At 41.1% G+C, this 25816-nt stretch overlaps 1 protein-coding gene and 1 pseudogene across 19 annotated transcripts in view; one reads left to right on the top strand and one right to left on the bottom strand.

The window, feature by feature from the left end:
- USP54 (ubiquitin specific peptidase 54) overlaps window positions 1-25816 on the top strand; it is a 152351-nt gene that overhangs the window by 33841 nt on the left and 92694 nt on the right. For 15 of the 18 annotated variants that reach the window (XR_014295194.1, XR_014295195.1, XM_082634276.1 and 12 more), the window contains exon 1: window positions 24997-25065. The exons of 2 other annotated variants lie outside the window; for them this stretch is intronic. The gene's annotated coding sequence lies outside the window, so the exon portion shown is untranslated. Of the gene's footprint in view, window positions 1-24986; window positions 25066-25816 lie in introns of those variants that run through there. One more of the 18 variants, XM_082634283.1, reaches the window with a different exon arrangement.
- Window positions 3847-4999, bottom strand: LOC309797235 (protein FAM136A-like; annotated as a pseudogene). The gene has a single exon. The product of its transcript is annotated as a protein FAM136A-like (transcript).

The following is a 25816-nucleotide window of genomic DNA, read 5'->3' as shown; positions in this document are numbered from 1 at the left end:
CTCTGTATGACAGACTCTAGGTCTGTCCACCTCACTACAAATAACTCAATTTTGTTTCTTTTTATGGCTGAGTAATATTCCATTGTATATATGTGCCACATCTTCTTTATCCATTCATCCGATGATGGACACTTAGGTTGTTTCCAGCTCCAGGCTATTGTGAATAGAGCTGCACTGAGCATTTTGGTACATGTCTCTTTTTGAATTATGGTTTTCTCAGGGTATATGCCCAGTAGTGGGATTGCTGGGTCATATGGTAGTTCTATTTTTAGTTTTTAAAGAAAAAACTGTTCCATACTGTTCTCCATAGTGACTGTATCAATTTACGTTCCCACCAACAATGCAAGAGGTTTCTCTTTTCTCCACACCCTCTCCAGCATTTATTGTTTGTAGTTGTTTTTTTTTTTTTTTTTTCAGTACGCGGGCCTCTCACTGTCGTGGCCTCTCTCATTGTGGAGCACAGGCTCCGGACGCACAGGCTCAGAGGCCATGGCTCACGGGCCTAGCCGCTCCGCGGCATGTGGGATCTTCCCAGACCAGTGTAAGAACCCGTGTCCCCTGCATCGGCAGGCGGACTCTCAACCACTGCGCCACCAGGGAAGCCCTATTGTTTGTAGATTTTTTGATGATGGCCATTCTGGCCTGTGTGCGGTGATACCTCATTGTAGGTTTGTTTTTGTTTTTTTTAATTTAATTAATTTATTTTTGGCCGTGTTGGGTCTTCGTTGCTGCGTGCAGGCTTTCTCTAGTTGCGGAGAGCAGGGACTACTCTTTCGTTGCGGTGCGTGGGCTTTTCATTGTGGTGGCTTCTCTTGTTGTGAAGCACGGGCTCTAGGCACATGAGCTTCAGTAGTTATGGCATGCAGGCTCAGTAGTTGTGGCTCGCGGGCACTAGAGCGCAAGCTCAGTAGTTGTGGTGCATGGTCTTAGTTGTTCCACGGTATATGAAATCTTCCTGGACCGGGGCTCGAACCCATGTCCCCTGCATTGGTAGGTAGATTCTTAACCACTGCGCCACCAGGCAAGTCCACCTCATTGTAGTTTTGATTTGCATTTCTCTAATGATTAGTGATGTTGAGCATCCTTTCATGTGTTTGTTGGCAATCTGTATATCTTATTGGGAGAAATGTCTATTTAGGTCTTCTGCCCATTTTTGCATTGGGTTGTTTGTTTTTTTGATATTGAGTTGCGTGAGCTGCTTGTATATTTTGGAGATTAATCCTTTGTCAGTTGCTTCGTTTGCAAATATTTTCTCCCATTCTGAGGGTTGTCTTTTCTTTCTCCCAGTCTTTCATGATACATTTGTAGATGTTATATAGTAAAATATGGTTTGGTTGATTGACTAAATGAATGTGTAGAAGACTGAATACTTGTACCCACTTAGACTCGATTTCACCAGGAAAAGCCTCTGGTGGATTTTCTTTGGACCTTGGTTAGAGTAAAACAATTTTATTTTTATTTATTTATTTATTTATTTATGGCTGTGTTGGGTCTTCGTTGCTTTGCGAGGGCTTTCTCTAGTTGCGGTGAGCGGGCTTCTCATTGCGGTGGCTTCTCTTGTTGCGGAGCATGGGGCTCTAGGCACATGGGCTTCAGTAGTTGTGGCACACGGGCTCAGTAGTTGTGGTGCACGGGCTTAATTGCTCCACAGCATGTGGGACCTTCCCGAACCAGGGCTTGAACCCATGTCCCCTGCATTGGCAGGCGGATCCTTAACCACTGCACCACCAGGGAAGTCCCATTAAAACATTTTTAAAACAAGTTAATCAGAGGTGTAAGTATTGCAAAGATGCAGGAATAGTTAATTTGACAGATGATAAATAAAGCCTTAAAAATTACGTCCATAGGGTGAAATCATGGGCTCAAACTGAAATTAAACTTTGCAGGAATAAATCCTATATTTAAATTCAGAACTTCAAATGCACAATAACAGAATGAGGAAGAGCTGGTTGGGCAGCAGTTCATGTGAAAAATATCTGGGAATTTTGGTTAATCACAAATGTAGCAGCAACTGCCTGTGCAATGTAGCTGCTAAAAACACCTTCGGCTATATTACCAGTTTATCCAGGTCATAAAAGTACTGGTTCCAATATATTTTTGTGCTAGGTTGCAAATACATTTTGCATATTGGTTTAAATGTACACTGATAAAGTTGAGAGCATTCTAAGGAAGGGAGACTGGACCAAAAATGGTCTGAAAACCATTTATGTAGGAAATTGTTGGGATTTGAGGAGAGGAGTATTGAGAAATTTTAGAATAATTTAAAACATTTATTTAAATTTTATGCAATTTAAAATGGAAACATGGGTATTTGTTATATAATTTTTCTTTCTCTCTTAGAAATAAAACAATAGAGATAAAACCAAAGCCCCTTCCCTCTCCCTCCCTACAAGGAACTTTATCTTATTTTCATCAAAGCAATACATGTGCATAGTTTTAAAAATGTGGGGCTTCTCTGGTGGCACAGTGGTTAAGAATCCGCCTGCCAGTGCAGGGGACACAGGTTCGAGTCCTGGTCCAGGAGGATCCCACATTCCGCGGAGCAACTAAGCCCGTGCACCACAACTACTGAGCCTGCGCTCTAGAACCCGTGAGCCACAACTACGGAACTGGCACGCCTAAAGTCCATACTCCTCAGCAAGATAAGCCACCGCAATGAGAAGCCCACACACCGCAACGAGGAGTGTCCCCCCGATCGCTGCAGCTGGAGAAAGCTTGCATGTGGCAGCGAAGACCCAAGGCAGCCTAAAATAAAATAAATAAAAATAAATAAAATTTAAAATGTGAATAGTTTGTATGTGTATAAGGAAAAATAGCAGTTATACCCCCCACAGAGGCAACCATAATCAAGTGTCTTAAATATTTCTAATAATATAATCATATCAATTGCTTTTGAAAACTGTTAAATGTATATAAAGTGTTCAATATAAAGAATATGAAGTGTTGGCGCTTTTAAATACATATATGTGTTCGGTATATTTTCAACATAGTTATGTGATTTGGGGGGTAAAGTCGTTATTTATTATTTATATTATACAAATATTGAACCTGAGCTACATCATGTACAATGATGATAATTCTTTTTTTGTTTTGTTTTGTTTTGAAAAATTACATCTTATTTATTTTTAAAACCAAACCACTAGGAAAATATATTACCATCTTGAAAGAGCAAACAGGCTATATTATCAAGTAATAAGTGGCTGAAAACACAGCAAGGTCCTTAATAAAATGATCAAGGTGCCAGAACTGGGGCAAGAACAACCCATGTCACAAAAGTGGTATTTGGTAACAGGGCCGGGGGGTGGGCTGTCCCATTTTTTGCTCTAAAGGAGTCACAGCTTGCCCCTGAGTTGCTTACTTTTTCTCCTTTGACCTTCATGTTGCCAAGGGATTGTTTCAACGGAGCTCTGTTATTACAGGGGGCAGAGTAAGCAATACTGGGTTTAGACTTTCATTCTATTTTGTTTTATGAAAACCAGATTTTTCCAAAGCCAGTACTTCATAACTCTCTTAATTAAGCAGGTAACAATTCATCTTTTGCTGTCATTCCTGAATACTAGCATATAGCACAATCAAAATCCCCTTTCCCTTCAAGGGTGAGTGTCACTGCAAGATTGTCTTGTGACTCGTCTGGCTCTGCTGCAGACAGCCTCAGGGCTCATCATGGCTGCCAGTTAGAGGGAAGGTTTGCTTCCCCTACCAGTGTGATAGCGCTTCTTATATTTTTTCAGGGTCTCCAGGCTGAAAGATGTCATGCGTGAGAATTTTAAGAAATGTGCATCCACATTTTGACGGCCAGAAATGAATATCTGCAAGGACCCTTTCAAAGTTTTTATCCAAACTACCTCCCCCAACTCTACATCTTAAAATAACTTCATGCCCTTGTATATAAAACAAAACCAAGCAAAACAGATCCCCAGAAGCCCCCTTTCCCCTTCTAACTTAGTGACCTCATGGATTTTGTTTTATTTCCAGTTTGTGGAAAATGTTGTAGTGATCCTTCTGGTAAACAGGAGGTTGGCAACAAATAGAAACACCTCTCCTCACACTCCACCAGCTCATAGGCGGGTCAGATGAAACTGCCAGCCTGTTGGTATCTGTGTACTAAGAGAATCTGGTACCTTGGAGGGCTCTGGTTTGGTACAAGGGAGACTCCCTGTTGACAGGATAAGCACTTGCCACATGAAATTCAGGCTCACAAAAACTCTCCTGTGTTATCTTGTGCTATCTCTGACCCAAATTTTAGCACCAATTTTTTTCACTTTCTAGGATTCAAACACAAAGGAACCAGTGTCCAGAGGCAAGTGACATAGGCCTTAAACTTGCGGCCATCCTTAATTTCCTCGTTCATAAAAGTTCCTTAGAAAATCCAAATCCCCATTCCTCTTTTTAAACAGATTCCTGCCTTCAGCCCCAATGGCCAATAGCAGACATCTATTTCCCAATGGACGGGAGACATTCCTTCATCTTCTTGGTCATGGTTGGGGTGAGGTTCATGTGGTCATCCACACACTGTCACGCAACTCTCCAGCTGCTGCTTCACCTGAAGCTGTTTACTCCCTGCATCTATTGAATCTTTGGCTTTGTCGTTGCAAGGCATAGTGCACCGGGCCAGGCCGTCCTGGAACTTCTCCAACTCGGTGGTCACCAGGGCCTGGGCTTGAGCCAGAGGTGCATGGCAGCACGCAATGCACTGGTGCACTTGCTGCATGGACGCCTGGCTGTCCTCACAACAGACGGCGCTGCAGCGGGACATGAGGCCCTGCATCTTTCCCAGATGTTCTGTCTCTCCAGACTCTTCACCAGAGTCCGCCGCCTCCTGCACCAGGAGCTGCTGCAGCTCCGCCATGGCGACCCGGCGCTGCTCCCTGCCGGCCGGCGCCCACATGGACTCCCGCTCAAGAGCCCGCCCCCTCGCGCCCTCGCCCCCTCGCCGCCGCTTCCTGGGTCACTGCGGCCCGCCCTTTCAGATAATTCTTTTCTTATACAACTTTTCATTTTCCTAAGCATAATTGCCTTGCTTTTTTCATTTGCTCAGTTTTTAAAGTTCTAATCACTATTAAATCATTCCCAGACTCAGCTAGGACCTAAAACTCTGCTTCATTCGTTCAAATCCAGTAGATAAGTTATCAGTCCTTTCTTTCCCCCTTAGAGATCTACCTTGTATACTCCATTTTTAAAATGATACATAGCATTAAATCTTAAGACTGTATCACATTGTATTTATTCATTCTCCTTTGATGAACATTTAACTTGTTTTCAGTTTTCCTCTAATTAAGGAAGATACATGTGTGAGAATTTTTCTTGGCTATGATGAGAAGTGAAATTACTAGTGTATTATTTATCTATTGCTGCATAACAAATTACCTCAAAATTTCGCAACTTAAAGCAACAAATATTTGTTATCTGTGTTTCTGTGAGTTAGGCATCAGAGTGTGTGTCTCATAGGCTGTAATCAAGTTATTTATTTATTTATTTATTTATTTATTTATTTATTTGGCTGCTTTGGATCTTCATTGCCGTGTGCGGGCTTTCTCTAGTTGCGGAGAGCGGGGTCTACTCTTTGTTGTGGTGAGCCGGCTTCTCAATGTGGTGGCTTCTCTTGTTGCAGAGCATGGGGTCTAGGCGTGCGGGCTTCAGTAGTTGTGGCTTGCGGTCTCTAGAGCACAGGCTTAGTAGTTGTGGTGCATGGGCTTAGTTGCTCTGTGACATATGGGATCTTCCGGGACCAGGGATCGAACCTGTGTCGCCTGCATTGGCAGGTGGATTCTTAACCACTGCACCACCAGGGAAGTCCTTGTAATCAAGTTTTTAACAGGAGCTTTGATTTCATCTGAGGACTCAACTGGGGGAGGATCAGCTTCCAAGTTCTGCCTCTCATGTGGCATGATTCTGCTTCTCACAGGTTAACTGACTGAGGACCTTAGTTCCTTTCTAGCTTGTTGGCTGAGGCATCCTTCAATTCCTTGCCTTGTGGGACTCTCCGTACAACATGGCAGCTGACTTCCATGACAGTGAAGAAGATGGAAGCCAGAGCCTAATCTAATCTTGCAAATGACATCCCATCACTTTTGCTATATTTTGTTCATTAGAAACAGGTCACTAGATCCAGCGCATACTCAAAAGAGAGGGGATTACATGAGGGGATGAATAAAGTTGTGTACTGCTCTGAGTCTTGGTTGTACTAGAGTATTTAGCCTGGAAAGAGGAGACTAAGGGAACACATGAGTTTTGTCTTACATATTTGAAAGGCATAAGTAAAGAAGAAATAGTAGATCTCCTCTGTTTTTGATCAGAGATTGAATTAAGAGCAGTGGGTAGAAATTAAAATGTATGGCCTTATAAGATAATGTGATTTCTGTTCTTGAACATAGTCTGTTAGGAGCTGAGTGACCTCTTGTAAAAAAGATTACAAAAAATTTTCTTGCATTAGGTTAGAAACTTTAAGTTCTCCAAAGATTATTTCTACTCTAAAATTCTATAATTATAAATTTTATAATTATAAATGAGTGAGTTTCAAACTGTTAGTATTTGAGTAGTCTGTTAATCACTAATCAGGGAGAAGTGTATAGGCTTACATGAGGTTTCATTTAGAAGATCCAGGTTAAAAAATTAAGAGGAGAGCTATAAATTTACACTTTAATTATTTAAAATCACTGTTCTTTTCCTGTTTTTATATTCCTTTGGCTACCATAGAGTGTTTACTACTATAATTCTTATTTTAAAATATTAGCAGCAACTCAGTTTTTTCTTCTAACAAAAAATATTTTCATTGTAAAAGAAAAAATAGAAAATACAAATAAGGAAAAAATAAGAATACCTTATAATCTTCCCACCCAAAGATTATATTAACAATAACTATATTAACCTCATGGTATAATGGTATATAATCTCTCTGACCTTTTAATTTAATTTTACGTATACAAATACACACACAGATTTATTATTTGTGCTAATATGTTCTATAGCATCACAGAAAACACTGAATTAATGAATACTGAATCATTGCTCCTAGGGGAAATACAGGATTAGGTTCCTATGAGTCTCTGGTCCCATTTTTGTTAACTAATCAACATGTAACCTTGTTTTATGTGTGTTTTTGTTTAAAGACACATTATTTAATATATATTATTGATTCACTAACATTGAACTCATGGTGAATAGCACTGTGACTTATGCCTGAATGAACCTTATCTAACACACGTATTTTCTCCAGAAGGCACATCACAGCCTTCTTGCACTTAGAAACAACAGACTTCAGTACTACAATTGGGGGTTATTTTAAACAGTGAAATCACCAACCAAAAGCACAAAAATGTGAAAAATGTACTAAATAAACCACTAAAAGGACACTAGTTTGTAGTATGAGAGCTGAAACAGAAGGCTGAGTATTGCCTTTGACCTAGTTGGGAATGTGCACCTCAGGCAACTCAAAATTTTCACCATTCTGTGCATTCACATGTCCATGAGTGATCACAGAAGTGTTGCAAATATTGATTTTGAGGTTACAAATAATTTTAGTGAGTAGGAAAATTGGCATATGAGGAATCCATGTAATGAGGATTGACTCTGCATGTGTATAGTAGCTTTTGTTTTCCATTTTGCTTGATTTTATAAAAATGAAATATTTTTGAAAATACTGTTATAATCTGCTCTTTTCACCTAACACCCTAATCATTTATTCATTCAGCAAGTTATTTATGGCATGCCCACTATGTGTCCACATAGTATACTAGACTCTGGAGATACAGTAGCAAATAAGATAAACAAAGCCCTTGCCTTATGGAGCTTACATTCTAATGGGGAAGGTAGATAATGAATAACGTCTGGTAGTGATAAGTACAATTAAAAAAACTAAAGCAGGGTAAGGAGATAGGGTGGCAGTTGGTAATTTTATTTTATTATCTTAATTAAAAATATATTTTTTCTTTTTTTAGAAGTTTATTTTTTGGCTGGGTTGGCTCTTCATTGCTGTGTGTGGGCTTTCTCTAGTTGCAGTGCGTGGACTTCTCATTGCAGTAGCTTCTCTTGTTGCGGAGCATAGGCTGTAGGTGCGTGGGCTTCAGTAGTTGTGGCGTGTGGGCTCAGTAGTTGTGGTGCATGGGCTTAGTTGCTCCGAGGCATGTGGGATCTTCCCGGGCCAGGGATCGAACCCTTGTTCCCTGCATTAGAAGGCAGATTCTTAACCACTGCGCCACCAGGGAAGTCCCTATTATCTTAATTTAATATATATATATATATTTTTGCGGTACGTGGGCCTCGCACTGCTGTGGCCTCTCCTGTTGCGGACCACAGGCTCCAGATGCACAGGCTCAGCAGCCATGGCTCACTGGCCCAGCCACTGCGCGGCATGTGGGATCTTCCCAGACAGGGGCACGAACCCGTGTCCCCCGCATCGGCAGGCGGACTCTCAACCACTGCGCCACCAGGGAAGCCCAACATACTTTTTTTAGGTAAACAAATATTGACTTTATTGGCAGTTGGCCATTTTTAAAAAAAAATTATTTATTTTATTTTTGGCTGCGTTGGGTCTTCATTGCTGCACATGGGCTTTCTCTAGTTGCGGTGAGCGTGGGCTACTCTTCCTTGCAGTGCACGGGCTTCTCATTGCTGTGGCTTCTCTTGTTGCAGAGCATGGGCTGTAGGTGCACAGGCTTCAGTAGTTGTGGCTCGTGGGTTCTAGAGCGCAGGCTCAGTAGTTGTGGCGCACGGGCTTAGTTGCTCCGCGGCATGTGGGATCTTCTCGGCAGGGCTCGAACCCGTGTCCCTTGCCTTGGCAGGTGGATTCTTAACCACTGAGCCACCAGGGAAGCCCTGGCCATTTTAATTAATTAATTTTTATTGAAGTATAGTTGATTTACAATGTTGTGTTAGTTTCTGTTATACAGCAAAATGATTCAGTTTTATATATATCTATATATTTTTTTCTTTTTCAGATTCTTTTCTATTATAGGTTATTACAAGATATTGAATATAGTTCCCTGTGCTATACAGTAGGACCCTGTTGTTTATCTATTTTATATATCGTGGCATATAGCTGTTAATCCCAAGCTCCTAATTTATCCCTCCCCTACTCCTTTTTCCTAAGTTTGTTTTCTAGGCAGTTGCCAATTTTATTTATTTTAAAAATTTTTTGTTAAAAATTTTTATTTTTTTTTACGAAAAGACAACCTACAAAATGGGGGAAAATATTTATAAATGATACAACAGACAAGGGCTTAATTTCCACAATATACAAAGAGCTCCTACAACTCAACAATAAAAAAAGAAATAACCCAATTGAAAAATGGGCAGAAGGCCTTAATAGACATTTCTTCAAAGAAGACATATAGATGGCCATTAGGCACATGAAAAGGTGCTCAACATCACTAATTATTAGAGAAATGCAATTCAAAACTACAATGAGGTACCACCTCACACTGGCCATCCTTAAAAAGTCTACAAATAACAAATGCTAGAGAGGCTGTAGAGAAAAAGGAACCCTCCTACACTGTTGGTGGGAATGTAAGTTGGTGCAGCCACTATGGAAAACAGTATGGAGGTTCCTCAGAAAACTGAAAATAGAATTACTGGGCTTCCCTGGTGGCGCAGTGGTTGCGAGTCCGCCTGCCGATGCAGGGAATGTGGGTTCGTGCCCCGGTTTGGGAGGATCCCACGTGCTGTGGAGCGGCTGGGCCCGTGAGCCATGGTCGCTGGGCCTGCACGTCTGGAGCCTGTGCTCCACAGCGGGAGAGGCCACAGCAGTGAGAGGCCTGCGTACCACCAAAAAAAAAAAAAAAAAGAATTACCATATGATCCAGCAATCCCACTCCTGGGCATGTATCCAGAGAAAGCTATAATTCAAAAAGTTACATGCAACCCTATGTTCATAGCAGCACTATTCACGGTAGCCAGGACATGGAAACAACTGAAATGTCCATTGACAGTTGAATGGATAAAGAAGATGTGGTACATATACACAATGGAATACTACTCAGCCATAAAAAAGAACGAAATAATGCCATTTGCAGCAACATGGATGGAACTAGAGGTTATCATACTAAGTGAAGCAAGTCAGAAAGAGAAAGACAAATACCATATGATATCACTTCTATGTGGAATCTAAAATATGGCAAAATGAACCTATCTATAAAACAGAAATAGACTCATAGAGAACAGACTTATGGTTGCCAAAGGGAAGTGGGAGGGAGAGGGATGGACTGGGAGTGTGGGGTTGGTAGATGCAAACTATTACCTTTAGAATGGATAAACAAGGTCCTACTGTATAGCACAGGGAACTATATTCAATATCCTGGGATAAACCATAATGGAAAAGAATGTGAAAAAGAATATATATATGTATATATAAAAAATGGAATCACTTTGCTGTACACCAGAAACGAACACAACATTGTAAATCAATATACTTCAATAAAAACTTTTTTTTTTTTTTTTGGCTACACTGTGCAGCATGTGGGATCTTAGTTCCCCAACCAGGGATTGACCCCATGCCCCCTGCAGTGAAAGCATGGAGTCCTAACCACTGAACCACCAGGGAATTCCCCAGGAATAAATTTCTTTATATTGGTATGGACTCATAGATATTTATCTTATTCTTTAGCCTATAATCCAATATTACTTTCTTTTTCTTCTCAAATTGTTTCAGATTTGGCCATTGGGCACTCCTTTGGTTGTCTCCTGTGTCCCTTTGATATACCTCTATCAATTTAGGATATTTGTTGTGTTTTGTTTTTTAGCATTTCCTTACTTTTTGACATTATAAGATGCTCCAGGCTCATCTCATGTATTTCCTGTCCCAGGCCTAGAGTTAGCCATTTCTCCAAGGAACCTTGGATACTTTTATTGGAGAATAGTATTTGAAACTAAGATGTCAGGTCTAGGTGTGCTTGTTGCAACTGGTGTGTCATTGATTCTAAGCATTCTCAGCTGACAGAGCAAGTAAATATATGTGTGTATACATATACACATCTGTAAATATTTCTAGATGTAACCATCTTTATCTTTATTTATTTATTTATTTTAAATATTTTATTTTTTGGCCATGCCATGCAGCATGTGGGATCTTAGTTCCCTGACCGGGTGTCGAACCCACACCCCCTGCACTGGAAGCGCAGAGTCTTAACCACTGGAGTGCCAGGGAGGTCCCCCATCTGTGTCTTTATTAAGCTAAACACAAGTTTATATTCCAACTCTAATCTGTTACCACATGGATAATTTTAGCCTTTTCCTCCATCTTATCTGTAACTTCCCATTCCAAACGTGAGAAACCTTCCACCATCTCCCATTCATTTACTTAATTGTTCAATTCCAATATACATGTATAGTGTTTTTCAGAATTGTTAACTTGTACATCTGTGGGAAGCATCTGTACTAGCTAGAACAGTGGTAACGTTCAGTTTCTTTGCCATTAGTCTTACAAACTCCAGTCATTTCCATAGTTGCTTAGGTCAGTACCTTTATCCCCTACCCCCTTCAGTGAGGTTGTTTAATACATTTGTATGTTTTTATTATGGAAAATTTCAGACATATACAAATGTAAGGAGAAGAGTGTGTTGAACTCACCTATACCCATCACCAGCTTCATGATCTATTAAATACGCGGTCAGTTGTGTTTCATCTATCCTTCCCCCCACTCCTCCTTAGTCAACCCATAATTATTCTGAAGTAAATTCCTTACATATTATTTCATCTGTAAATATTCCTAAATGAGACTTACCATAATTTAACCAATCTCCTATTGACAGACATTTAGTTTTTACTTATTACAAACAGTGCAACTGTAATATCTTTCTACATTATCTTTGCAAACTGCAGGGTAAATTTCTAGAAGTTGAATTGCTGAAACAAAGGGTATAAGCATTTTTTTTTTTTGCGGTACGCGGGCCTCTCACTGTTGTGGCCTCTCCCGTTGCGGAGCACAGGCTCCGGACGCGCAGGCTCAGTGGCCATGGCTCATGGGCCCAGCCGCTCCGCGGCATGTGGGATCTTCCCGGACCGGGGCACGAACCCGTGTCCCCTGCATCGGCAGGCGGACTCTCAACCGCTGCGCCACCAGGGAAGCCCCGGTATAAGCATTTTAAATTGAGAAATACCACCAAATTAATTTTATTTCTACCAGGAGTGAATAAGAATTTATCCCTCCCCTCACCCTCACCTGCTCTGGTTTCACCAAACTTTTAAATACTTGGCATTCTGAGATACAAAAGGTGATAGTAGTTTTCTTTTACATTTCTTTAATATGAATGAGATAGGACATTTTCCCTATCTTTATTGGTCATCTATTTTTTCTCTCTGTGAACTGGACATTTAAATTCTTTGTTTAAGGAAAGAAAATAAAGTGGCACAAAGGACCACTTCCTTTCCCAAACCATTAATACCATGCTGTCATGTCTCCCTTTTCCCCTGTTCCCAGTTCAGATCACCAACTTGGGAGTGGTGTTTAAGTCTCTTTAATGAAGGTAAATACTTGCCCATCTTTTTCCCCTATCCTTCTGTCCCCCTTTTCACTCACCAAAGGTTCATTAGTTCTCTGCTTTCTTTGCACCTGGAGCACAGTCAGATTGTTTTTCAAACAGGTGGTTTTAAGTCAGCTTCTGAGAGTACTCTGGGGAAATTTGCCCAAAAAGCAACAGGAAGGATTTCTACAGACATGTAGGGGAATGTTTGTAATTGTTTAGCAAAGGGTGTGCCCAGCAAGTATCGTTTCAGGCTGCCTTGTTCATCTGTTCTGTCTTTCCACCCAAACATAACACTTGTACTCTGACTTCTGCTGCTGTGACATGTCGGTGGCATTTTCAGCCTTATTTTTGTCACAGTGAATTATCTGTGTCCATTCGCTTTGGACATACATGTAAACAGTAGTATTACTGTTGGCTTCTTGATTAGAGAAATGGTGATTGCATTCTGTCCTGAATTAAATGACAATCTCAGACGGTAAGAATGCCCTGACAGCCTGATTTTCTTGCTTATGTATTCTTTAAAAACAGCTATTCAAAATCTCATACACACATAAGTTGTTTGCCAAGCATTTGAAGCCATCTAGTTTTACCAGGTGGCAGCTGCTGTTGTTTATGGGAACCTAATTTAAACCACAGACATGGAACAGTGTCCTTGTTTTGCAAAGAGGAAAACTGTGATTTTTTAAAAATAACAGCTTTATTGAGATATAATTCACATACCACACAATTCATCCATTTAAAGTTTTACAATTCAGTAGTTTTTAATATCTTTACAGAGTTGAACAACCATCACCACAATTAATTTTAGAATATTTTTATCACCTCCAAAATTAATGGTATATCTATTAGCAGTCACTTTCTATTTCTTTCACACCTCCTCTCAGTCCTAGGCAACCACTAATTTACTTTCTATTTCTGTAATTTGCCTATTCTGGATATTTCATATAATTGGAATCGTACAATAGGTGGTCCTTGTGACTGGCCTTTTCACTTAGCATAATATTTTCAAGGTTTATTCATGTTGTAGCATGTATTAGCACTTCATTCTTATAATGACAGAATACTATTCTATGGTATGAATATATCACATTTTATTTATCCATTTATCAGTTGATATACATTTGGGTTGTTTCCACTTTTTGGCTATTATGCATAATGCTGCTATGAACATTCATGTACAAGTTTTTAAGTGAACATATGTTTTAATTTCTCTTGGAGATTATCTGTCTACCTACCCACCTACCTACCTAACCTACCTACCTACCTACCTATCTCTAGGAATAGAATTGCTGGGCCATATGGTAACTCTATGTTTAATCTTTTGAGGATCTACCAGGCTGTTTTCTAAAGTGGCTGTACCATTTTACATTTCCAACAGCAGTGCAGGAAGATTCAGATTTCTTTCCACTCTTGTTAACCCTTATTATTATAGCAATTTTGGTGTGAAGAGGTGGTTTTGATTTTCATTTCATTGTTTAATTTAATCTATGTTTGTTTTTTTAATTATTAACAAGCTATCAGCTTTATTTTTTAGAACAGTTTTAGATTTATAGAAAAATTGAGCAAATAGTGTTACCAAAATCAGATTCTGCTGCTCACTGCTCAAAAGCTGATACTTGACAAACATGTTGGTTGGAAAGGAAAGGTTACTTTATTCAGGAGGTAGGCAATCTGGGGAGATGGCAGACCTGTGCCTAAAAACCAACTCTGACGATTCTGCTTAACCATGAAAGTGTTTTATTTATTTATTTGTTTGTTTATTTATTTATGGCTGCATTGGGTCTTCGTTGCTGCACGTGGGCTTTCTGTAGTTGCGGCGAGCAGGGGCTACTCTTCATTGCGGTGCGCAGACTTCTCATTGCTGAGCACGGGCTTTAGGCGCGTGGGCTTCAGTAGTTGTGGTGCACAGGCTTAGTTGCTCCGCAGCATGTGGGATCTTCCTGGACCAGGGCTCGAACCTGTATCTCCTGCATTGGCAGGTGGATTCTTAACCACTGTGCCACCAGGGAAGCCCCATGAAAGTGTTTTAAGGGAGACTCATTTGGGGAGGAGGTCAGAGTCTTCCTTATTTTCTGTGTGCAGGCTTTCTTCTGAGGTAACAGGGTGGTGTTCCAAGAATCTTGTGCACAGCCTGAAGTTACCCTCCTCCACCTAGGTGGGGTCCTTATTTCCTACAGAAGCCCTCAAAGGTATTGTTATGTATATTCCTTGAGGAGGAACCAGGACCCTGCTTTTATTGCTGCGCTGTTTCTTTCTTTTTAAAAAAATATATATTTATTTATTTGGCTGCGTCGAGTCCTAGTTGCGGCCTGCGGGATCTTTCATTGCAGCGCATGGGCTTCTCTCTAGCTGTGGCCCTGAGCAGGGGTTGAACCTGCATCCCATGCATCGGAAGGCGGATTCTTAACCACTGGATCACCCTGGAAGTCCCTGCACTGTTGTTTCTTAACTGCTCCTCCTTCGTTTCTGCATTCCCTCCCTTCCCTGATAAGCAACTGTTTGAATCTGCCCTTTGGAGCTCAGGGAAAGTCAAGGTGGCTGAATGAAGCCTGTTTCCTACAAACAGGAAACAGGGGACATGGAAAGGATTTATACCCAGTTGGGCCCCGCAGGGTCCCGCTTCGTTTCAATAGTAGAGAGTTCCCATATTGTGTCTCTCCACAGTTTCCCCTATTAGTAACATCTTACACTAGTGTGGCACATTTGTTGCAGTTAATAAACCAATATTGAAACATTATTAACCAAAGCCCATAGTTTGTTAAGATGTCTTCAGTTGTTGTGTTTTTTTTGTTTGTTTTTTTTTTTTGCGGTACGCGGGCCTCTCAACGTTGTGGCCTCTCCCGTTGAGGAGCACAGGCTCCGGACACGCAGGCTCAGCGGCCATGGCTCATGGGCCCAGCTGCTCCGCGGCATGTGGGATCTTCCCGGACCGGGGCACGAACCCGTGTCCCCTTCATCGGCAGGCGGACTCTCAACCACTGCGCCTCCAGGGAAGCCCTAAATATCTTTACTGGAGTATAATTGCTTTACAGTGTTGTGTTAGTTTCTGCTGTATAACAAAGTGAATCAGCTATATGCATACGTATATCCCCATATCCCCTCCGTCTTGCGTCTCCCTCCCACCCTCTTTATTCCACCCCTCTAGGTGGTCACAAAGCACCGAGTTGATCTCCCTGTGCCATGCAGCTGCTTCCCACTAGCTATTTTACATTTGGTAGTGCATATATGTCAATGCTACTCTTCGTCCCAGCTTAGGTTTTTTGTTTAAGTCCCCATCTAAAATTCCACATTGCATTACTTATCACCACTCCTTTTGGTTATAACGGTTTTGCAAACTTTGATTATTTTTGATGACCTGGACTACTACTGGTCAAGTATTTTGTGGGATGCCCCTCCACTGAAATTTGTCTGATACTTTTCTCATGATTAGACTGGGGTTATGGGTTTTTGGGTGGAAGATCCAGATATATAGTATCATTCTCATCACATCATATCAAGGATAAATGTTGTCAACATGATTTATCATTGTTGATATTGACCTTGATCACCTGCCTGAGGCCCTGGCTGTCAGGTTTCTTCACTGTAAAGTCACTCCTCTTGCCTCTTTCCATACTGTATCGTTGAGCAGCTTTTCACGTGCTTATTATTCATTTGTGTATCTTCTTTGGAGAAATATCTATTCAGAACTTTTTTTAAATTGAGGTTTTAAGAAATACCCATTTTTAAATTGGATTGCTTTTATTATTCAGTTGTAAATATTCTTCATCTATTCTAGATACAAGTCTCTTATCAGAAATGTAATTTGCAAATATTTTCTCCCATTTTTTTGGTTATCTTATTACTTAAAAATTTTTTTTTAATTTATTTATTTTAGGCTGCATTGGGTCTTCGTTGCTGCGTGCGGGCTTTCTCTAGTTGTGGTGAGCGGGGGCTACTCTTCGTTGTGGTGCGCGAGCTTTTCATTGCAGTGGCTTGCCTTGTTGCGGAGCACGGCTCTAGGCACAGGCTTCAGTAGTTGTGGCACATGGGCTCAGTAGTTGTGGCTCGCAGACTCTAGAGCGCAGGATCAGTAGTTGTGGTGCATGGGCTTTGTTGCTCTGTGACATGTGGGATCTTCCCAGAGCAGGGCTCGAACCTGTGTCCCCTGCATTGGCAGGTGAATTCTTAACCACTGTGCTACCAGGGAAGCCCCATCTTATTACTTTCTTGATGGTGTCCATTAAAACATAAAAGTTTTAATTGTTACGAAGTCAAATTTATCTATTTTTCCTTTTGCTGCTTGTGTCATATCTAAGAGGACTTTGCTTAACCCAAAGTCATGAAGTTGTATGCTTAAACTTTCTTCTAAAAGTTTTAATAGTTTTAGCTCATTTATTTAGATATCTGACCCATTTTATTTATTTATTTATTTATTTTGGTTGTGCTGGGTCTTAGTTGCTGCATGTGGGATCTTCGTTGTGGCCTGTTTAATTGCAGTATGCCAGATCTTTAGTTGCGGCATGTGGGCTTCTTAGTTGCGGCATGCAAACTCTTAGCTGTGGCATGCATGCAGGATCTAGTTCTCCACCTGACCAGGGATTGAACCTGGGCCCCCTGCATGGGAAGCATAGAGTGTTACCTACTGGACCACCAGGGAAGTCCCTGATCCATTTTTAGTTAATTTTTTTCATGTGGTGTGAGATAGGAGTCCAGCTGCATTCTTTTGCATATGGATATCCAGTTGCCTTGTAAGCAGATAGGGTTGGGGATCCCCAGAGAAAGAGAACCAGGCATGGCTTTCTTGATATAAGAGTAGCCATTTTTGGCCTAAGCCATTTTATGATCTAAGCCTGGTCACAGTGCTAGTCCTTGAACAGGTCTCAGTAATTAGTGATCTTAAGGGAACAAACGAATGCAAAAATAAGCAGACCAGTTGTCAGACAAGAGAAGTAACAATAGCAAAGATAATATATCAGTTGTAAAGACTCCCAGTTCTGTTTCAGTGGTAAAGATTAGCATGAAGTGCTCAACCACCAGAAAAGCTGGAACTTGAGGGATGATGATGTTGACCTTTTCTGACCCTTGTGACTTCAGTCAACTAAAGCTTGGACTCTGTCGTTGGCCCAAGTCCCTTCATGAATATGCATGTACTCTTAGCTTAAAACTTTCCCAATTTTGCTATTTGGGGAGACACTGCTTTGGGAAAGATCCTTGGTGTTCTCCTTACTAGCTGCAAGTAATAAATCCTTCCTTCTCCCAGTCTTTGGCTTGGTTGTGTCTTTTGGCTGGACATGCAGCAAGAGGTGAACCCAATTTTCGGGTAAAAGCCTCAACACTATTTTTTTTTAAATATTTATTTAATTTATTTATTTGGTTGTGCTGGGTCTTAGTTGAGGCAGGCAGCCTCCTTAGTTGTGGCTCGCCAGCTCTTTAGTTGCACAATGTGGGCTCCTGAGTTGCGGCTCACCGGCTCCTTAGTTGCGGCAGGTAGACGCCTTAATTGTGGCAGGTGGGCTCCTTAGTTGTGACGTGCAAACTCTTAGTTGCGGCATGCATGTGGGATCTAGTTCCCTGACCAGGGATCGAATGCGGAGTGTTATCCACTTTGCCACCAGGGAAGTCCCCAGTACTGTTTGTTAAAGAGACTGTTCTTTCCCCCTTGAATTGTCCTGGCACGATGGTGTGACTTTGTTTTTTTAAAGGATTTAAAAAAATTATTTATTTATGGGCTTCCCTGGTGGCGCAGTGGTTGAGAGTCCGCCTGCCGATGCAGGGGACACGGGTTCGTGTCCCGGTCCGGGAAGATCCCACATGCTGTGGAGCAGCTGGGTCCGTGAGCCATGGCCGCTGAGCCTGCGCATCCGGAGCCTGTGCTCCGCAACGGGAGAGGCCACAACAGTGAGAGCCCTACGTACCCCCACCAAAAAAAATTTTTATTTATTTATTTTGGCTGCATTGGGTCTTCGTTGCTGTGCGTGGGCTTTCTCTAGCTGCAGCGAGCGTGGGCCACTCTTTATTGCAGCACATAGGTTTCTTATTGCGGTGGCTTCTCTTGTTGCGGAGCACGGGCTCTAGGCACGTGGGCTTCGATAGTTGTGGCACGCAACAACTATTGTTGTGGCACGGGCTCAGCATTTGTGGCTCACGGCTCTAGAGTGCAGGCTCAGTAGTTGTGGTGCACAGGCTTAGTTGCGCTGCGGCATGTGGGATTTTCCCGGACCAGGGCTTGAACCCGTGTCCCCTGCTTTGGCAGGCGGATTCCTAACCACTGTGCCAATGATGGTGTAGTTTTTAAGGTTCAGTTGAACATGGGGAAAAATTTAGCATGTGTGTATATATATATATATATATATATATATATTTTTTTTTTTTTTTTTTTTTTTGGCCACACCACATGGCTTGCAGTATCTTAGTTCCCTGACCAGGGATTGAACCCAGGCCCTGGTAGTGGAAGTATGGAGTCCTAACCACTGGACCACCAGGGAATTCCCCTAGCATGTATATGTTAATACATTATTAGTAACTCTACCCCAAATCAGTTATAATTTGCTGAAATGTGGTAGAAATCTCAGAGGCTTTCACTACAGCTAGAGAAGACCAGAGACGATTTAGGATAAATATTGCCAAAAATGTAAATTACTCTGCTGACAGCTTAGCACAACTATAGACTCAATTTGGTTCTTGTGAAACCTCTTAAGGAGAGTTTTTGCCTTTAGAATCTTCTGAGTTAACACCCATAATTATTTCAGTGACATAGCAAGGTGTTATCAGAATTGGGAGCAAATTGCTCTTCAGTGTATTCCCAATTTTAGTTTGTGGCCATCCTGAATTTTTGGCACAGTCACCACTGTCCTTTAGTCTTCTCATTATGTGCCTGCCCTAAATCTTCACAGATTTGGAGTAAGAGCACTAGAAGAAAGAGCTCTAGAAGTGGATTTGGGGTCTGAGGGTTTGAAGAGGTTTAGGATAAGAGCTATACGGACAGAGAAGGTAAAAATGAGAAAAATATATGATTAGGGGTCAGACATGGTTTCAGAAAATTGGAGGGAGAGTGTTAATGTAGAAGCAGCATAACTGGGCCTCAATGTCCTCTACTTACAGGAAGTAGTAAGTTCAAGCTCTGTGTGGTCTCATGAGATCCCTTGGACAGGGTCTGTCTGAACTTAGTCTGTTCTGGAGTCTATAGTACAGGAATAGGCTAGCAACATAATTTTTACTTGCACTCTATTTCATCATCTTCCCCTCACCCCCCAACATTTCCTTCTTTCTTTCTGTTTTTTCCCTTAGGCATGTCTTTCTTCTTCCTTGATTTTGCCTTAAACTTGTAGGCTTAAGATTTAAAAGAGAATGAGAGGTTCGTGTTTTTAACCGCTTTCTATGAGACTAGTGATGCCAAAAACTTGGCCTCTGTGCTCTGGTGCCGAATTGAATCTTGGAGACAGAGTTTTGGGTGAAGTAGAAAAGAATAGCTTTATTGCTTTGTCAGGCAAAGGGGGACACAGAAGACTTGTGCCCTGAAAAACTGTGTGTCCCAATGTGGGGAGATTTGGTGAGGATTTTTTTTTTTTGACCATGCCACATAGCTTGTGGGATCTTATTTCCCTGACCAGGGGTTGAACCTGGGTCCTCAGCAATGAAAGCAAAGAGTTCTAACCACTGAATTGCCAGGGAATTCCTGATGAGGAGTTCTACAGCAGTGGTTCAAGGGCGGGGTTGCTGATAAGGATCAGAATGTATGCAGGACCTGCACTCCTTTAATCTGGCCTCAGGTGGCTTCCTGATGAGCTTCTGGAGGTTATCAAACTGTGACCTTCTCTGGAATAAAGAATGCTAAAATCTTCCATTTGTTGGGGATTTTAGTTCTGTAAAAGAGCTCAAAGATATCATTATGAGTATCCCTTGAGGACCCTGCCCCAAGACTACACTATTGTTTGTTGGCTGCTCCTCCCTTGTCTCTGCATCCCCTCCCTTCCCTGATTAGCAACTGTTTGAAAGGCTTCCATGCCCAAGAGCCCCACAGAGTCCTGCTAGGTTTCACTAGCACTTAGGTGATTCTGTGGTGCTTGAGAAATATTTAACACCCTTACTCCTCTCTAGAAGCTTTCAGTCTCTTTGAAGAAATTTTAAACCTTTGTTTTAGAGATATATTGGCTATATTCATAATGACATAGTGCTATTTCAAATAATTTTTAGGATAATGCAAGATGTAATTAAATATATGAATTTAAATGATAATGATGTTATGACATTAGAAACTCAAATAAGTGGCCCCTGACTGCCTTTCCTCTTTTTTCAGAGTCCATTTGTGTGAGAAATACACAGAACTGTTTTTGGATGGTTTGTTGCTTAGGTCTGTGGTTAATAGCCAGAGTTTATCCGAAGTATGTCCTTAGGATCATAATTGTTTGGTTTTTTTTTTTCTTCTCTATTCCTTTTTTGCATTATACCTCTTCTTAGTAATGGTACTTGAGTAAAATAATCAGCTATTCAAGGTACATATGCTATTTACTGACACTAAATAAATCTCAGAATATAAACTAGATACAAATTAGCTATATAGTTTTTATTGTTTTCCATGGACTTTCCAGTATATTCTTCTTTACAATCTAGAGTCAAAGGCTAGAATATTTTCTCTTGGGTTCCTTGTTAACTAAGATCAACTCCATATTTTAGTTTCATTTTCCAAACTCCAGTTTAAGCTTTTTTTCCCCCATGTGAACATATAGCCAGGAGTCAAATGCTACTGTTCCATGGGCTTCCACTTGATATAAAGCAGTCTTTACCCTACCCCTCCCCACCTCAATCCTCCATAGTTTATTTAAAAGTCTCCAGATTTCCTCACTGCTCCCTAGAGTGCTAGAATCAAGATACTTTTATTTTCCAGTCTGGCTCCTACTCTGGAACCACTCAACTCCTTCCTTTCCGCTAATATCAGCATTATCATTAGCATCTCAGAAATAAAAACCAATAAAAATGGTTTTGGGGGTTACTCCAGGAGGGACTCACCTTGGTTTTTCTTAGAGAAAGTCTGTTTCTCTTTTATGGCTCTAAGAGAAGCAAAATATTCTCTTATTAAATTGAACATTCTGCTGTACCCTACCCCTCTGGATAGTGGATGTGACCAAGTGGGAGTTTTCAGCCTGTGCTCTTCCATATCACCCCCGCCACATACCCCACTCACCCGCACAAGGATTTCTCTTGATTGTTTTATTCAAGTCTTAGAAGTAGTTTCTCCCTGCTAAAATTTTTTATATTTTTTCAGAGGTCTTTATCTGTATAGTCAAAGGTGGACTTTTGTGGTATAACATTCCCTGAAAAGTACTTGAAAAATAGGACAAGTTTTGTTGAAGCACAGTTTTACAAAGTACTGTTGTTATTGAACAAACTTGAGTTCACATGCTTGGAGCCTAGGAAAGCCAATCTGCTGATACCAGGTTGTGGTGAAGGAAAGCACAGCATTTACTGCAGGGTGCCAAGCAAAGAGAACAGTCAGTTGTGCTCAAAAGAACTGAACTCCCCAGTGACTTTCAGGGAAGCTTTATTTATCTAAAGTTTTTTTGATGTGGACCATTTTTAAAGTCTTTATTGAATTTGTTACAATATTGCTTCTATTTTATGTTTTGGTCTTTTGGCTACGAGCCATGTGGGATCTTAGCTCCCTCACCAGGGATCGAACCTGCACCCCCTGCATTGGAAGGGGAAGTCTTAACCGCTGGACCACCAGGGAAGTCCCAGAGAAGGGTTTTTTTAAAGGCAACATTATGGGTGAGGGTTGCAGGGTGCCTGATCAACTAACTCATGTACATTCTTCTGATTGGTTGATGGTGAGGTAACAGGGTAATGTTCCTGGAATCTCAGTCATCAATCTTCTGGTTCCAGATAGTCTGGGGTCTAGTGCTTGTGGTTAGATGTAGTCACCATTCTCTACCTGGAGGCCGGGTGAGGGGGATCTTAAGTTTCTGAAGAACAGCTTGAAGATATGCATCAGATATCCCTTCAGGAGGAACCAGGAGTCCTGTGACTAATCTAATTATTGATTGCATGAGGCTGCTCTTTGGAACTCAGGGAAGGCCTAGGAGACTAAAGCCTTTTTTCTACAACCAAGAAACTGAGACACGGAGCGGCTTTTGTACCTGGGAAGGCTCTGCAGGCTCCTGCTCAGCTTCACTGTTGTAACCAGTGTCATCCAACTTCAGGATCCCTGAACATTTAAAACTGACATCTAAACCCATATATGTTAGTCTCCCTCTTTGTTTGGGAACCCTTGACTGAAACTCCCCACCTTGGCTAGGCAGGATGATAACTGCTTGCCTGCATTGTCTCACAATAGGAGGTCCTGAAGAAGAACACGGTTCTGCCTTGGAAAACTAACCGGGAGAATTTGGGAGGAGCTGAAAGGAGGGAGGACACGCCAGCCCATAGTATGTCTTGTAAAACTAACCTGGAAAAATTTGGGAGGGGCCAGAAGGAGGAGGGAGGAGACAATGTGTCCTGGCAACCTCCCATAAACCTTCAGGATGAAATCCATCTTAGCTGAGACATGCCTGTTCCACCAGGAAGGACCCTGAGTCAGACCGAATATGGGCCAAGCAAGATGATTGGCCACCTGGAAACTGATCCCCTTACCATAAAACCTGAGACTGTAAACCATGGGGAGAGGAGTTCTCCTAGGTGCCCTTACCCTGTTGCTCTCTGCTCGGGTGCCCCTTCCCAGTAAAGTCTTTTGCTTTTGTCAGTATGTGTGTCTCCTCGGATTCATTTCCGAGTGTTAGACAAGAGCCCACTCTCGAGCCCTGGAAGTGGTCCCCCTTCTTGCAACATCTTGACCTAGCAATCATGCCCACAAAAACACTCCTACAAGCAGTTTGGCACTCATCTAGCACAAAGCTGTAGTTACTCAATTTATTTTGGGTTGAGTTGCCTAGTGGTTGACACAGGGTTCTCTTTGTATGAGACAGAATCTCCTATGCAGTCTTGAAAAGGAAATAAGAAATGTCCAAAAATAACTTATACAAGGCAGAATGTGAGTATGTAGGAGAGTTTTGCATGAAGTATTTTCTGAGTGGCTTCAAAAGAGATTACAGTTCATTAGGGTAAGATTTCCCTGTGGATCACCTCCCTTGCCTGGCTGAGATGAGAAGTCATGTTATCTAGTTGCATTGTAACCAGGGTTGAAGCTCTGTAACTCTGCCCCAGTATTCTTAGTTTTATTTGATTAGTTCCACAAGGAATATATAACCATCTCTTAAGGACTTGATTGGAGAGCTTGACCTTGATATTTGTACACTCTTTTTTTGTATTTAGCACTGATCGTAGAAATCCTGTGTTTCACATTTTGAAATGACACTAACAAGCACTAGGAGACCTGAATTAGAATGCTAATGGTTAGCAAAAGAAAAGCAATAGTTTCTTTTTTTCTTTCTTTTTTTTTTTTTAATTTGGGCACTTCCCTTGTTGTGAAAGGACTACTTTAGACTAGTATATTGTTAAAATGTAAGAACTTAATTAGTTTTGGGTAGTGCCTGCTTTTGTTTAATTTTGCCAATAAATCTTAATTAAATCTTTAAAAAAAATCAACCCATACATTTTCTCTCAACCTGTAGAAATACAACAGAACTTCCTATTCGGCAAGGATTCTGCTGATGAGTTTTTTCATCAGTATGCTTATAAAACAACTCCTTTCAGTAAAGCTGTTTTATAACAGGGAGTAGTACATAGAAGGGTGTGCGTTGGTCCTCTGGGGCCTTTGTGCCCTGCCTGCAAATGTGAGTTCTGGGTGGAATGATCACATGTTTGGGGGTAGGACTCTGCCTGCTGTTTGTTCTTGGTGATATAATTTTGGCCTCTTCCCTGAGAGAAGGGGGGAGATTTTTCACTGTCCTCGCCTTTCAGGTTGGGAATCTTTGAGAGTCCAAGCTTTTAAAAATTGATTCCTGAATCCAACCTCTCAGTTTATGCAGTAATTTTCTTTAAGAGAGTGTCTTGTTTAAGATAGTTAGAAGAGTTTTGCCTCTTAAAATGATTTAATTCAAGTCTAGACAGTCTTGGAATTATGAATTAAGGATTCAAACAACGACATTGTTTTGGTTTTCTCAAAAGCACTACGAAAGCGTCTTCAAGTGCTCCTTTTGACTTAGTGCAAAGGACTTTTTTAGTGCTGGCCCTCCATTTGAAAGCAGCTGCCACTCCGCAAACCTTATTGTTATACTGCTGACCTCTGTCATCAGGAATGCTCTGGGAGGAAACAGACTCCTAAATGTTTTTCTTAAGCCTCTATGAAGTTTGTGATATGTCCTTTCAAGTTACTTTTGGTTAGTTTCTTAAGTTTACTTTGTGTTTAGTTGGAAGCTCCATGTTTTTAGCTTTATCATGAGTTGTCAGTGCTGAGTTCCTGGTAGGTGGTAAAAAGAATTGCCCTTTCCCTGTTACTCTGTTCTGCGGGAAGCCTTTGTGGTTTAAATTCACAGTTTCCCATTGTTGCTAGCTTCAGTTGTCTCCTCCCTCCGTACCCTTCCCTCCCCAGAACTCTAGCTCTTCCCTTGCCCCTCCCCATTCCTGTATCACTGGTCCCACAAATGCCCTTGTGATTGCTGGTGGCCTTTTGCTGGAGGTTTGAGTGTGCTCTCTGGTAAGTACGTGCTTATGGTAAAACTGGGTGGGTGGAGGGATGTAGGGAACTGGTCAGTCTTTGTGAAGTGTTGCTTTTAACGGGCAAAGTTTAAACCTTGAAAGTGAGGTTAACTTCTTAACTTTCAGAAGGCTTCTTTAATGCTGACTGTTGTTTCTGTTCTTCCCTCCTCTTATTCAATTATTAAGGCTTTGGAAATTTGATTTTTATTATTGGTTTAAAAACCCATTCTCATAGATTTTCTTGAGCTCATAGAATTAAAGGCAAGGGTTGTGGGTTTAGTATTTTAAATTTCCTTCAGATAGAAGGTTATTTGTGATTTCTTTATACTTATTTTCAGTATTAACATACTGATAAAAGAAATAATGAAGAAGAGGTCTTATTTTGTGGCTAAGCTAGAAAGTAGCATTTATTTCCAGAATTGGAATGATTCTTTTTTCTTCTCAGCAAATGTTGGCAAAATTCACTAAGATTTTGGCAATATATTGTCAATTCTGGGAACTGGTTTGCTGAGTACTTGAGGATAACAGATGGTTCTGGGAATTACTTTTGGAAAGTTAGATTTGTTCATTAGCACCTTCTCTCTTGAGATGTGAGATCTATATCCTTTTGAAAGTAAAATATTTAATATTTGGTGTTCAGCTTAAGTCAAATATCACTTTCATAATGGGCTTTCTATTTCCTTGGATTATATGTTTTGATCCTCAACTAAGAAACAGTATGTGTGTGTGTGTGTGTGTGTTTGTATGTG

Source organism: Mesoplodon mirus (assembly GCF_964341445.2).
Source record: "Mesoplodon mirus genome assembly, chromosome: 2".
Lineage (NCBI taxonomy): Eukaryota > Metazoa > Chordata > Mammalia > Artiodactyla > Ziphiidae > Mesoplodon > Mesoplodon mirus.
This window is presented reverse-complemented; position numbering and strand designations above follow the sequence as displayed.